Here is a 14,944-nt window from a genome sequence, read left to right as displayed (position 1 = left end):
AGTTTGTTAAAGGTTTGTTCATCAAGAGGCTTGGTAAAGATATCGGCTAATTGATCTTTAGTGTTAATGTAAGAAATCTCGATATCTCCCTTTTGTTGGTGATCCCTTAAAAAGTGATACCGAATGGCTATGTGTTTAGTGCGGCTATGCTCGACGGGATTATCCGCCATCTTGATTGCACTCTCATTATCACATAGCAAAGGGACTTTGGTTAATTTGTAACCGTAGTCCCGCAGGGTTTGCCTCATCCAAAGCAATTGCGCGCAATAATGGCCTGCGGCAATGTACTCGGCTTCGGCGATGGAAAGAGCAACCGAATTTTGCTTCTTTGAAGCCCAAGACACCAAGGATCTTCCCTAGAACTGGCAAGTCCCCGATGTGCTCTTCCTATTGATTTTGCACCCCGCCCAATCGGCATCCGAATAACCAATTAAATCAAAAGTGGATCCCCGAGGGTACCAAAGCCCAAACTTAGGAGTATAAGCCAAATATCTCAAGATTCGCTTTACGGCCGTAAGGTGAGCTTCCTTAGGGTCGGCTTGGAATCTTGCACACATGCATACGGAAAGCATAATATCCGATCGAGATGCACATAAGTAGAGTAAAGAACCTATCATCGACCGGTATACCTTTTGATCCACGGACTTACCTCCCGTGTCGAGGTCGAGATGCCCATTAGTTCCCATGGGTGTCTTGATGGGCTTGGCATCCTTCATCCCAAACTTGTTGAGAATGTCTTGAGTATACTTCGTTTGGCTAATGAAGGTGCCCTCTTGGAGTTGCTTCACTTGAAATCCCAAGAAGTACTTCAACTCCCCCATCATAGACATCTCGAACTTTTGTGTCATGATCCTACTAAATTCTTCACATGTAGACTTGTTAGTAGACCCAAATATAATATCATCAACATAAATTTGGCATACAAACAAGTCATTATCAAGAGTTTTAGTGAATAGAGTAGGATCGGCCTTTCCGACTTTGAATTCATTAGTGATGAGAAAATCCCTAAGGCATTCTGAGAGCACCTAGAGGGGGGGTGAATAGGTGATCCTGTGAAACTTAAACTTATAGCCACAAAAACTTGTTAAGTGTTAGCACAATAATTGCCAAGTGGCTAGAGAGGAGTCTCAACAAAACACAATACCACAAGAGATCAAACACAGAGATGACACAGTGGTTTATCCCGTGGTTCGGCCAAGACCAACACTTGCCTACTCCACATTGTGGCGTCCCAACGGACGAGGGTTGCAATCAACCCCTCTCAAGCGGTCCAAGGACCAACTTGAATACCACGGTGTTTTGCTTTGCCTTTCAATATCCCGTTTGCGAGGAATCTCCACAACTTGGAGCCTCTCGCCCTTACACTTGAGATTCACAAAGAAATACAGAGTAAGGGAGGAACTAACAACGCACACAAGACTCAAAATTAGAGCAACAGCACGCACACAAGTCGCAACAAGAGCTCGCAACACAACTCAATGAGTTCACAACTCAACAAGAGCTCTAGATGCTATCACAATGAACCAAATGCGCGGAATCGATGTCTTGGTGCTTAGGAATGTTGTAGGAATGCTTGGTGTCATCCTCCATGCGCCTAGGGGTCCCTTTTATAGCCCCAAGGCAGCTAGGAGCCGTTGAGAGCAATATGGGAAGGCAATTCTTGCCTTCTGCCGTCTGGCGCACCGGACAGTCCGGTGCACACCGGACACTGTCCGGTGCCAGATTTCTTTCCTTAAATGGCACAGTCGACCGTTGGCAGACTTAGAGCCGTTGGCGCACCGGACATGTCTGGTGCACACCGGACAGTCCGGTGCCCCCTTCTAGCCGTTGGCTTGGCCACGAGTCCGCGCAGATCGCGCGGCCGACCGTTGGCCCGGCCGACCGTTGGCTCACCGGACAGTCCGGTGCACACCGGACAGTCCAGTGAATTATAGCCGTACGTCGCCGGTGAAATTCCCGAGAGCGGCTAGTTCGCTCGAGATAGCCTGGCGCACCGGACACTGTCCGGTGCACCACCGGACAGTCCGGTGCTCCAGACCGAACAGCCTTTTGGCTGTACACAGCCAACTTTTCTCTGACTCGATTTCTCCTATTTCAAGCACTTAGACACAATACATTAGTCTTCAAAACAATGTACTAAGGCTTAGAAACATACCTTTACTCTTGATTTGCACTTTGTCCATCCATGGGTATAGATTCACATTTAAGCACTTGTTGTTGGCACTCAATCACCAAAATACTTAGAAATGACCCAAGGGCACATTTCCCTTTCAATCTCCCCCTTTTTGGTGATTTATGCCAACACAACATAAAGCAACTAGACCAAGTGCAATATCACTTCAAATTAAAACTCAAATTTATTTTGATTCAATTTTGGCATATATGGATCATCCTTTGCCACCACTTGGTTTGTTTTTGCAAATCAAACTCAAACCTCTATCTCTAAGTCAAACACACATGTTGAAGCATAAAGAGAGTCATTCCAAAAGAGATTAATCAAAGATTTCAAAAACTCCCCCTATTTCCCATAATCAACACTTCTCCCCACAAGAAGCCAACTTTTACAAAAGAGACAATAAAAGAGTTTTGACAAACCAAAAGCTCTACTCTACTATTTTTCAAATCTCTCAAGTGGTAGCTGATCCATTTTTCACTTTGGCCTTTATTTTCTCCCCCTTTGGCATCAAGCACCAAAACGGGATCAACCTTGGCCCTTTAACCCCATTGCCTCACCAAAATCTTCAATTAAGAGCAAATGGCAATAAGAGTTCATGAGATGAACTTGGAATAAGTTACCCTCACATCGGAGTGCAGTGGAAGTCTTTCATGGTCCAAGTCCACCTTTTCCCTTTCAAACCACCCTTTGAGACTAGAACAAGCAAACTCAAGCACATGGTTAGTCTCAAGGGTTCAAGTTGTAGCACAGCTCCCCCTAAATATGTGCATCATTTTGCAATGGACTTGTGAGGTCCGTGGAGTGTTTGTACAACTTGATCACCATAAATAAGCAACAAAATGCATAAGGAACATGATCAAAGGCATATACATATGTATGCTACAATTCAATCCAAGTTCCGCGAATCTAAGACATTTAGCTCACTACGCAGCCTGCAAAAGGTCTTCTCATCTAGAGGCTTGGTAAAGATATCAGCTAGCTGGTTCTCGGTGCTAACATGAAACACTTCGATATCTCCCTTTTGCTGGTGGTCTCTCAAAAAGTGATGTCGGATGTCTATGTGCTTTGTGCGGCTGTGTTCAACAGGATTTTCCGCCATGCGGATAGCACTCTCATTATCACATAGGAGTGGGACTTTGCTCAGATTGTAGCCAAAGTCCCGGAGGGTTTGCCTCATCCAAAGTAGTTGCGCGCAACACTGTCCTGCGGCAACATACTCGGCCTCAGCGGTGGATAGGGCAACGGAGGTTTGTTTCTTAGAGTTCCACGACACCAGGGACCTTCCTAAGAATTGGCACGTCCCTGATGTACTCTTCCTATCGACCTTACATCCAGCATAGTCGGAATCTGAGTATCCAACCAAGTCAAAGGTAGACCCTTTTGGATACCAGAGCCCGAAGCAAGGCGTAGCAACCAAATATCTTAGAATTCGCTTCACCACCACTAAGTGACACTCCTTAGGATCGGATTGAAATCTAGCACACATGCATACGCTAAGCATAATATCCGGTCTACTAGCACACAAATAAAGTAAAGACCCTATCATTGACCGGTATGCTTTTTGATCAACGGACTTACCTCCTTTGTTGAGGTCGGTGTGTCCATCGGTTCCCATCGGCGTCTTTGCGGGCTTGGCGTCCTTCATCCCAAACAGCTTTAGCAGATCTTGCGTGTACTTCGTTTGGGAGATGAAGGTGTCGTCCTTGAGTTGCTTCACTTGGAACCCAAGGAAGTAGTTCAACTCGCCCATCATCGACATCTCGAATTTCTGCGTCATCACCCTGCTAAACTCTTCACAAGACTTTTGGTTAGTAGAACCAAATATTATGTCATCGACATAAATTTGGCACACAAAAAGATCACCATCGCAAGTCTTAGTAAAAAGAGTTGGATCGGCTTTCCCAACCTTGAAAGCATTAACAATTAGAAAGTCTCTAAGGCATTCATACCATGCTCTTGGGGCTTGCTTAAGTCCATAGAGCGCCTTAGAGAGCTTACACACGTGGTCGGGGTACCGTTCATCCTCGAAGCCAGGGGGTTGCTCTACGTACACCTCCTCTTTGATCGGCCCGTTGAGGAAAGCGCTCTTCACATCCATTTGGTACAACCTGAAAGAATGGTGAGCAGCATATGCTAGCAAGATACGAATTGATTCTAGCCTAGCCACAGGAGCAAAAGTCTCCTCAAAGTCCAAACCTGCGACTTGGGCATAACCTTTTGCCACAAGTCTAGCCTTGTTCCTTGTCACCACCCCGTGCTCGTCTTGTTTGTTGCGGAACACCCATTTGGTTCCCACAACATTTTGCTTGGGACGAGGCACCAGTGTCCAAACTTCATTGCACTTGAAATTGTTGAGCTCCTCCTGCATGGCCACCACCCAGTCCGGATCTAGCAAGGCCTCCTCTACCCTGAAAGGCTCAATAGAAGAGACAAAGGAGTAATGCTCACAAAAATTAACTAATCGAGATCGAGTTGTTACTCCCTTGCTAATATCACCCAGAATTTGATCGACGGGATGATTCCTTTGAATCATCGCTCGAACTTGGGTTGGAGGTGCCGGTTGCGCTTCTTCCTCCATCACATGATCATCTTGTGCTCCCCTTGATCACACGCCTCCTGTTGATGAACCTGTTCATCGTCTTGAGTTGGGGGCTGCACCGTTGTTGAGGAAGAAGGTTGATCTCGTTCATCTTGTTCCTGTGGCCGCACTTCTCCAATCGCCATGGTTCGTATAGCGGCCGTCGGAACATCTTCTTCATCTACATCATCACAATCAACAACTTGCTCTCTTGGAGAGCCATTAGTCTCATCAAATACAACGTCGCTAGAGACTTCAACCAAACCCGATGATTTGTTGAAGACTCTATACGCCTTTGTATTTGAGTCATAACCTAACAAAAACCCTTCTACAGCTTTGGGAGCAAACTTAGAATTTCTACCCTTCTTCACTAGAATGTAGCATTTGCTCCCAAATACACGAAAGTAAGATACATTGGGTTTGTTACCGGTTACAAGCTCATACGACGTCTTCTTGAGGAGGCGGTGAAGGTAGACCCTGTTGATGGCGTGACAAGCCGTGTTCACAGCTTCCGACCAAAAGCACTCGGGGGTCTTGAACTCTCCAAGCATCGTCCTCGCCATATCAATGAGTGTCCTGTTCTTCCTCTCTACCACACCATTTTGCTGTGGTGTGTAGGGAGCGGAGAACTCGTGCTTGATCCCTTCCTCCTCAAGGAACTCCTCCACTTGAAGGTTTTTGAACTCGGACCCGTTGTCGCTCCTTATCTTCTTCACCTTGAGCTCAAACTCATTTTGAGCTCTCCTTAGGAAGCGCTTGAGGGTCCCTTGGGTTTCAGATTTATCCTGCAAAAAGAATACCCAAGTGAAGCGGGAAAAGTCATCAACAATAACTAGACCATACTTACTTCCTCCTATGCTTAGATAGGCGACGGGTCCGAAGAGGTCCATATGTAGTAACTCCAGGGGTCTTGAAGTGGTCATCACATTCTTGCTGTGATGCGCTCCTCCCACTTGTTTACCTGCTTGACAAGCTGCACAAGGTCTATCTTTTTCGAAATGCACGTTAGTCAAACCTATCACGTGTTCTCCCTTTAGTAGCTTGTGAAGGTTCTTCATCCCCACATGTGCTAAGCGGCGATGCCACAGCCAGCCCATGCTAGTCTTAGCTATTAAGCATGCATCTAGACCGGCCTCTTCTTTTGCAAAATCAACTAAATAAAGTTTGTCGTCTAATACACCCTTAAAAGCTAGTGAACCATTACTTCTTCTAAAGACAGACACATCTACATTTGTAAATAGACAGTTATATCCCATATTGCATAATTGACTAACCGATAGCAAATTATATCCAAGAGACTCTACTAAAAACACATTAGAGATAGAGTGCTCATTAGAAATTGCAATTTTACCTAACCCTTTTACCTTGCCTTGATTCCCATCACCGAATATAATTGAATCTTGGGAGTCCTTATTCTTGACGTAGGAGGTGAACATCTTCTTCTCCCCCGTCATATGGTTTGTGCATCCGCTGTCGATAATCCAGCTTGAACCCCCGGATGCATAAACCTGCAAGGCAAATTTAGGCTTGGGTCTTAGGTACCCAACTCATGTTGGGTCCTACAAGGTTAGTGCAAATATCCTTAGGGACCCAAATGCAAGTTTTGTCTCCCTTGCATTTTGCCCCTAACTTCCTAGCAACTATTTTCCTATCCTTTCTACAAATAGCAAAGGAAGCATTTAACGTACAATAAATTGTAGAAGGTTCATTCACTCCTTTCCTAGGAGCATGAATAATATTCTTTCTAGGCACATGATGAATAGCATTTCTCCTAGACATATTTCTACCATGTATATAGGAAGAACTAGAAGCAAACATGGCATGAGAGTTAAAATCATCATAAGCATTATAATTCCTATAAGCATTTCTAGTTTGTCTCTTATCATGGTACATAAACGCATGGTTCTTTTGCACACTACTAGCCATAGGGGCCTTCCCTTTCTCTTTGGCGGAGATGGGAGCCTTATGGCTTGTTAAGTTCTTGGCTTCCCTCTTGAAGCCAAGTCCATCCTTAATTGAGGGGTGTCTACCAATCGTGTAGGCATCCCTAGCAAATTTTAGCTTATCGAAATCATTCTTGCTAGTCTTAAGTTGAGCATTAAGACTAGCCAACTCATCATTAAGCTTGGAAATTGAAACTAGGTGTTCACTACAAGCATCAATGTCAAAATCTTTACACCTAGTACAAATTACAACATGTTCTACACAAGAATTAGATTTATTTGCTACTTCTAATTTAGCATTTAAATCATTGTTGACACCTTTTACAGTAGAAATGGTTTCATGACAAGTAGATAGTTCAAAAGAAAGCATTTCATTTCTCTTAATCTCTAATGCAAGTGATTTTTGTGCTTCTACAAATTTGTCATGTTCTTCATACAACAAATCCTCTTGCTTTTCTAAAAGCCTATTCTTATCATTCAAGGCATCAATCAATTCATTAATTTTATCTATCTTAGATCTATCTAAGCCCTTGAATAAGCATGAATAATCTATGTCATCATCATCACTAGACTCATTATCACTAGAAGAAGCATAAGTGGAGTCTCGAGTACTCACCTTCTTCTCCCTTGCCATAAGGCATGTGTGACGCTCGTTGGGGAAGAGGGATGACTTGTTGAAGTCGGTGGCGGCGAGTCCTTCATTGTCGGAGTCGGAAGAGGAGCAGTCCGAGTCCCACTCCTTGCCTAGATGCGCCTCGCCCTTTGCCTTCTTATAGTTCTTCTTCTCCCTCTTGTTCCCTTGATCCTGATCACTATCATTGTCGGGACAGTTAGCAATAAAATGACCAAGCTTACCACATTTGAAGCATGAGCGTTTCCCCTTTGTCTTGGTCTTGCTTGGTTGCCCCTTGCGGCCTTTTAGTGCCGTCTTGAATCTCTTGATGATGAGAGCCATCTCTTCATCATTAAGTCCGGCCGCCTCAATTTGTGCCACCTTGCTAGGTAGCGTTTCCTTGCTTCTTGTTGCTTTGAGAGCAAGAGGTTGAGGCTCATTGATTGGACCGTTTAGAGCGTCGTCGACGTATCTCGCCTCCTTGATCATCATCCGCCCGCTTACGAATTTTCCGAGTACCTCCTCGGGCGTCATCATCGTGTACCTGGGATTCTCACGAATATTGTTTACAAGATGAGGATCAAGAACGGTAAAGGACCTTAGCATTAGGCGAACGACGTCGTGGTCCGTCCATCGAGTGCTTCCGTAGCTCCTTATTTTGTTGATAAGGGTCTTGAGCCGGTTGTAAGTTTGGGTTGGCTCCTCTCCCCTTATCATTGCGAATCGTCCAAGCTCGCCCTCCACCAACTCCATTTTAGTGAGCATGGTGATGTCGTTCCCCTCGTGAGAGATTTTGAGGGTGTCCCATATCTGCTTGGCGTTGTCCAAGCCGCTCACCTTATTGTACTCTTCCCTGCACAAAGATGCTAATAGAACAGTAGTAGCTTGTGCATTTCTATGGATTTGTTCATTTATAAGCATAGGGCTATCCGAGCTATCAAATTTCATTCCATTCTCTACAATCTCCCATATGCTTGGATGGAGAGAGAATAAGTGACTACGCATTTTGTGACTCCAAAATCCGTAGTCTTCCCCATCGAAGTGTGGAGGTTTGCCGAGAGGAATGGAAAGCAAATGCGAATTCGAACTATGTGGAATACGAGAATAATCAAATGAAAAGTTCGAATTGACCGTCTTCCTGTAGTCGTTGTCGTCGTCCTTTTGGGAAGAAGTAGACTCATCGCTATCGTCGTAGTAGACGATCTCCTTGATGCGCCTTGTCTTCTTCTTCTTCCCATCTTTGCGCTTGTGGCCCGAGCCCGAGTCAGTAGGCTTGTCATCCTTCGGCTCGTTGACGAAGGACTCCTTCTCCTTGTCGTTGATCACGATTCCCTTCCCCTTAGGATCCATCTCTTCGAGCGATTAGTCCCTTTTTAAAGAGAACGGCTCTGATACCAATTGAGAGCACCTAGAGGGGGGGGGGTGAATAGGTGATCCTGTGAAACTTAAACTTATAGCCACAAAAACTTGTTAAGTGTTAGCACAATAATTGCCAAGTGGCTAGAGAGGAGTCTCAACAAAACACAATACCACAAGAGATCAAACACAGAGATGACACAGTGGTTTATCCCGTGGTTCGGCCAAGACCAACGCTTGCCTACTCCACGTTGTGGCGTCCCAACGGACGAGGGTTGCAATCAACCCCTCTCAAGCGGTCCAAGGACCAACTTGAATACCACGGTGTTTTGCTTTGCCTTTCAATATCCCGTTTGCGAGGAATCTCCACAACTTGGAGCCTCTCGCCCTTACACTTGAGATTCACAAAGAAATACAGAGTAAGGGAGGAACTAACAACGCACACAAGACTCAAAATTAGAGCAACAGCACGCACACAAGTCGCAACAAGAGCTCGCAACACAACTCAATGAGTTCACAACTCAACAAGAGCTCTAGATGCTATCACAATGAACCAAATGCGCGGAATCGATGTCTTGGTGCTTAGGAATGTTGTAGGAATGCTTGGTGTCATCCTCCATGCGCCTAGGGGTCCCTTTTATAGCCCCAAGGCAGCTAGGAGCCGTTGAGAGCAATATGGGAAGGCAATTCTTGCCTTCTGCCGTCTGGCGCACCGGACAGTCCGGTGCACACCGGACACTGTCCGGTGCCAGATTTCTTTCCTTAAATGGCACAGTCGACCATTGGCAGACTTGGAGCCGTTGGCGCACCGGACATGTCCGGTGCACACCGGACAGTCCGGTGCCCCCTTCTAGCCGTTGGCATGGCCACGAGTCCGCGCAGATCGCGCGGCCGACCGTTGGCTCACCGGACAGTCCGGTGCACACCGGACAGTCCGGTGAATTATAGCCGTACGTCGCCGGTGAAATTCCCGAGAGCGACTAGTTCGCTCGAGATAGCCTGGCGCACCGGACACTGTCCGGTGCACCACCGGACAGTCCGGTGCTCCAGACCGAACAGCCTTTTGGCTCTACACAGCCAACTTTTCTCTGACTCGATTTCTCCTGTTTCAAGCACTTAGACACAATACATTAGTCTTCAAAACAATGTACTAAGGCTTAGAAACATACCTTTACTCTTGATTTGCACTTTGTCCATCCATGGGTATAGATTCACATTTAAGCACTTGTTGTTGGCACTCAATCACCAAAATACTTAGAAATGACCCAAGGGCACATTTCCCTTTCACATTCATACCATGCTCTTGGGGCTTGCTTGAGCCCATAAAGCGCCTTAGAGAGCTTATAGACATGGTTAGGGTACTCACTGTCTTCAAAGCCGGGAGGTTGCTCAACATAGACCTCTTCCTTGATTGGTCCATTGAGGAAGGCACTTTTCACGTCCATTTGATAAAGCTTAAAGCCATGGTAAGTAGCATAGGCCAATAATATACGAATTGACTCAAGCCTAGCTACGGGTGCATAGGTTTCACCGAAATCCAAACCTTCGACTTGGGAGTATCCCTTGGCCACAAGTCGAGCTTTGTTCCTTGTCACCACACCATGCTCGTCTTGCTTGTTGCGGAAGACCCATTTGGTTCCTACAACATTTTGATTAGGACGTGGAACTAAATGCCATACCTCATTCCTAGTGAAGTTGTTGAGCTCTTCTTGCATCGCCACCACCCAATCCGAATCTTGAATTGCTTCCTCTACCCTGTGTGGCTCAATAGAGGAAACAAAAGAGTAATGCTCACAAAAATGCGCAACACGAGATCTAGTAGTTACCCCCTTATGAATGTCGCCGAGGATGGTGTCGACGGGGTGATCTCGTTGGATTGCTTGGTGGACTCTTGGGTGTGGCGGCCTTTGCTCTTCATCCTCCTTGTCTTGATCATTTGTATCTCCCCCTTGATCATTGCCGTCATCTTGAGGTGGCTCATTTGCTTGATCTTCTACTTCATCAACTTGAGCTTCATCCTCATTTTGAGTTGGTGGAGATGCTTGCGTGGAGGAGGATGGTTGATCTTGTGCATTTGGAGGCTCTTCGGATTCCTTAGGACACACATCCCCAATGGACATGTTCCTTAGCGCGATGCACGGAGCCTCTTCAATACCTATCTCATCAAGATCAACTTGCTCTACTTGAGAGCCGTTAGTCTCATCAAACACAACGTCACAAGAAACTTCAACTTGTCCAGTGGACTTGTTGAAGACTCTATATGCCCTTGTGTTTGAATCATATCCTAGTAAAAAGCCTTCTACAGTCTTAGGAGCAAATTTTGATTTTCTACCTCTTTTAACAAGAATAAAGCATCTGCTACCAAAGACTCTAAAATATGAAATGTTGGGCTTTTTACCGGTTAGGAGTTCATAGGATGTCTTCTTGAGGATTCGGTGTAGATACAAACGGTTGATGGCGTAGCAAGCGGTGTTGATCGCCTCCGCCCAAAACCGATCCGAAGTCTTGTACTCATCAAGCATGGTTCTAGCCATGTCCAATAGAGTTCGATTCTTCCTCTCCACTACACCATTTTGTTGAGGGGTGTAGGGAGAAGAGAACTCATGCTTGATGCCCTCCTCCTCAAGGAAGCCTTCGATTTGAGAGTTCTTGAACTCCGTCCCGTTGTCGCTTCTAATTTTCTTGATCCTTAAGCTGAACTCGTTTTGAGCTCGTCTTAAGAATCCCTTTAAGGTTTCTTGGGTTTGAGATTTTTCCTGCAAAAAGAACACCCAAGTGAAGCGAGAATAATCATCCACTATTATAAGACAATACTTACTCCCACCGATGCTTATGTAAGCAATCAGGCCGAATAGATCCATGTGGAGTAGCTCAAGCGGCCTGTCGGTCGTCATGATGTTCTTGTGTGGATGATGGGAACCAACTTGCTTTCCTGCTTGGCATGCACTACAAACCCTGTCTTTCTCAAAATGAACATTTGTTAGTCCTAAAATGTGTTCTCCCTTTAGAAGCTTGTGAAGATTCTTCATCCCAACATGTGCTAGTCGGCGATGCCAGAGCCAGCCCATGTTAGTCTTAGCAATTAAGCAAGTGTCGAGTTCAGCTCTATCAAAATCTACCAAGTATAGCTGACCCTCTAACACTCCCTTAAATGCTATTGAATCATCACTTCTTCTAAAGAAAGTGACACCTACATCAGTGAAAAGACAGTTGTAGCCCATTTTGCATAATTGAGATACAGAAAGCAAATTGTAATCTAATGATTCTACAAGAAAAACATTGGAAATAGAATGGTCAGGAGATATAGCTATTTTACCCAGACCTTTGACCAAACCTTGGTTTCCATCCCCAAATGTAATAGCTCGTTGAGGATCTTGGTTTTTCTCGTAGGAGGAGAACATCCTTTTCTCCCCTGTCATATGGTTTGTGCACCCGCTGTCGAGTATTCAACTTGAGCCCCCGGATGCATAAACCTACAAAACAATTTTAGTTCTTGACTTTAGGTACCCAAATGGTTTTGGGTCCTTTGGCATTAGATACAATAACTTTGGGTACCCAAACACAAGTCTTGGAGCCCTTGTGTTTGCCCCCAACAAACTTGGCAACTACCTTGCCGGATTTATTAGTCAAAACATAAGATGCATCAAAAGTCTTAAATGAAATGTCATGATCATTTGATGCACTAGGAGTTTTCTTTCTAGGCAACTTAGCACGGGTTGGTTGCCTAGAGCTAGATGTCTCACCCTTATACATAAAAGCATGGTTAGGGCCAGAGTGAGACTTCCTAGAATGAATTTTCTTAATTTTGCTCTCGGGATAACCGGCAGGGTACAAAATGTAACCCTCGTTATCCTGAGGCATGGGAGCCTTGCCCTTAACAAAGTTAGACAAGTTTTTAGGAGGGGCATTAAGTTTGACATTGTCTCCCCTTTGGAAGCCAATGCCATCCTTGATGCCAGGGCGTCTCCCATTATAGAGCATACTGTAAGGAAAATGGACCCCGGGCCTTTTGGCTAATTGAGTTTTGGTGTTTGATGATTAACACAACTTGTGGACTAATATGTTTGCTAGTGTTTATAATTATAGTTCACAGGATGCGAAGAGAATTGGACCAAGGCAATGAGGATGCAACACCTCAAAAGAAGACATAAAAAGATGCATAGGAGTCCAATACTCAAGAACAAAAGAAGCCCGAAGAAATCAGCGAAGAAATCCAAGAAGTGGGCTGTCAGCCAGCGCCTGGTGGCGCACCGGACATTGATGTCCGGTGTGCACCGGACTGTCCGGTGAGACACCGGACAGTCTGCGCAGAGAGGCCGCAGGCAGGCGCTCTCTGGCTGTAGCACCGGACTGTCCGGTGTGCACCGGACTGTCCGGTGTGCCAACGGGCAGACGGCAACGGTCGGATCCAACGGTCGACTGCTACAGGCGCCAACGGTCGGCTGACGTGGCGTGCACCGGACACTGCACAGTAGATGTCCGGTGGTGCACCGGACTGTCCGGTGCACCCGACGACAGAAAGCTGCTGCTTTCTGTCCAACGGCTAGTTTGGGGTGTGGAGGCTATAAATACCACCCCAACCGGCCATTCTCAGGTGTGAGAGCCCAAGCAACATACCAAGACACATAGTGCATATTTCCAAGAGCTCAAACACCCAAGTGCTTAATAGAATCACTCGGTGATTAGCGTAGGTGCTTTGCGAAGTGCTTAGGTTAGTTAGACCGCTTTAGCGCTTGCTCTAGGTGAACCCTAGTTAGTTGAGTGAGTTTTGTAAAACCACACAACCCCTCGGCTCTTGCGTGAGTCGTTGTAATTGTACCGAGTGGGGCAAGAGTCTTGCGAGACCGTGACAACCGCGTTTGTGTCACGGCCGCCACCGTGTACCGGAGGGAACGAGGCCCGCGGCGTTTCGGCCGGAAGCTCGATAGTGGAGACGGCGGGGAGCGTCCGAGAGGAGCCGGAAGCGGAGCACCACTTGCGCGTAGAGAAGGCCCGTGGCTCTCTACGGAGTTACTCGACCGTGGTGCTTGGCCCTCGCGTGGGCTTCCCTTTGCGTAGGGGCACCAACGAGGATTAGTCGGAACCTTGCGTGGTTCCGGATACCTCGGTAAAAATACCGGCGTCTTCCACGAGAGTTTGCTTCTCTACTTAGCTCTTTACATTCCACATTTATATTAAGCATTTAAGTTTCAATCTTATTGTCATACTTATTTAGTGTAGATTGAAACTTAGCCTTTGCGGTAGAGATAGCAACACTTAGACAAAACCGAGTTTGCACATTCTAGTTTTGATTATTTGCATAGGTTTTGCTCTAGGGATTTAATTGTGGCCTAGTTTAGTAAAAGTTTTAGGAGTCCTAATTCACCCCCCCCCCTCTTAGGCGTCACCCGTTTCCTACACATACTTCTAGCAAATTTAAACTTTTCATTTTCTAAGTTATGCTCGGCAATTTTTGCATCTAATATTGCTACATGATCATTTTGTTGTTTAATTAAAGCCATGTGATCATGAATAGCATTGATATCAACATCTCTACATCTAGTACAAATAGAAGTGTGCTCAACGGTAGATGTAGAGGGTTTGCAAGATTTTAGTTCTACAACCTTAGCATGCAACGTATCATTCTTAGTTCTAAGGTCGGAAATAGTGGTATTGCAAACATCAAAATCTTTAGCCTTAGCAAATAATTTCTCATTCTCATCTCTAAGGCTAGCAAGAGAAATATTCAACTCATCAATCCTAGCAAGTAAATCAACATTGTCATTTCTAAGATTGGAAGTTGAATCAATACAAACATGAGAATCAACCTTAGCAATTAATCTAGCATTTTCATTTCTAAGGTTGTCAATAGTCTCATGGCAAGTGCTTAGCTCACTAGACAATTTTTCACATTTTTCAACTTGTAGAGCATAAGCAATTTTAACCTTAACATGCTTTTTATTTTCCTTGATTAGGAAATCCTCTTGGGAGTCCAAGAGATCATCCTTCTCATGGATGGCACTAATTAATTCATTTAATTTTTCTTTTTGTTGCATGTTTAGGTCGGCAAAAAGGGTACGCAGATTATTTTCCTCATCACTATCATTATCATCACTAGAGGATTCATATTTAGTGGAGGATTTAGATTTAACCTTCTTCCTTTTGCCGTCCTTTGCCATGAGGCACTTGTGGCCGATGTTGGGGAAGAGGAGTCCCTTGGTGACGGCGATGTTGGCGGCGTCCTCGTCGTCAGAGGAGTCGGTGGAGCTCTCGTCGGAGTCCCATTCGCGGCACACGTG

The sequence above is a fragment of the Zea mays genome, chromosome 9 (genome assembly GCF_902167145.1).
Source record: "Zea mays cultivar B73 chromosome 9, Zm-B73-REFERENCE-NAM-5.0, whole genome shotgun sequence".
Classification (NCBI taxonomy): Eukaryota; Viridiplantae; Streptophyta; class Magnoliopsida; order Poales; family Poaceae; genus Zea; species Zea mays.
This window is presented reverse-complemented; position numbering follows the sequence as displayed.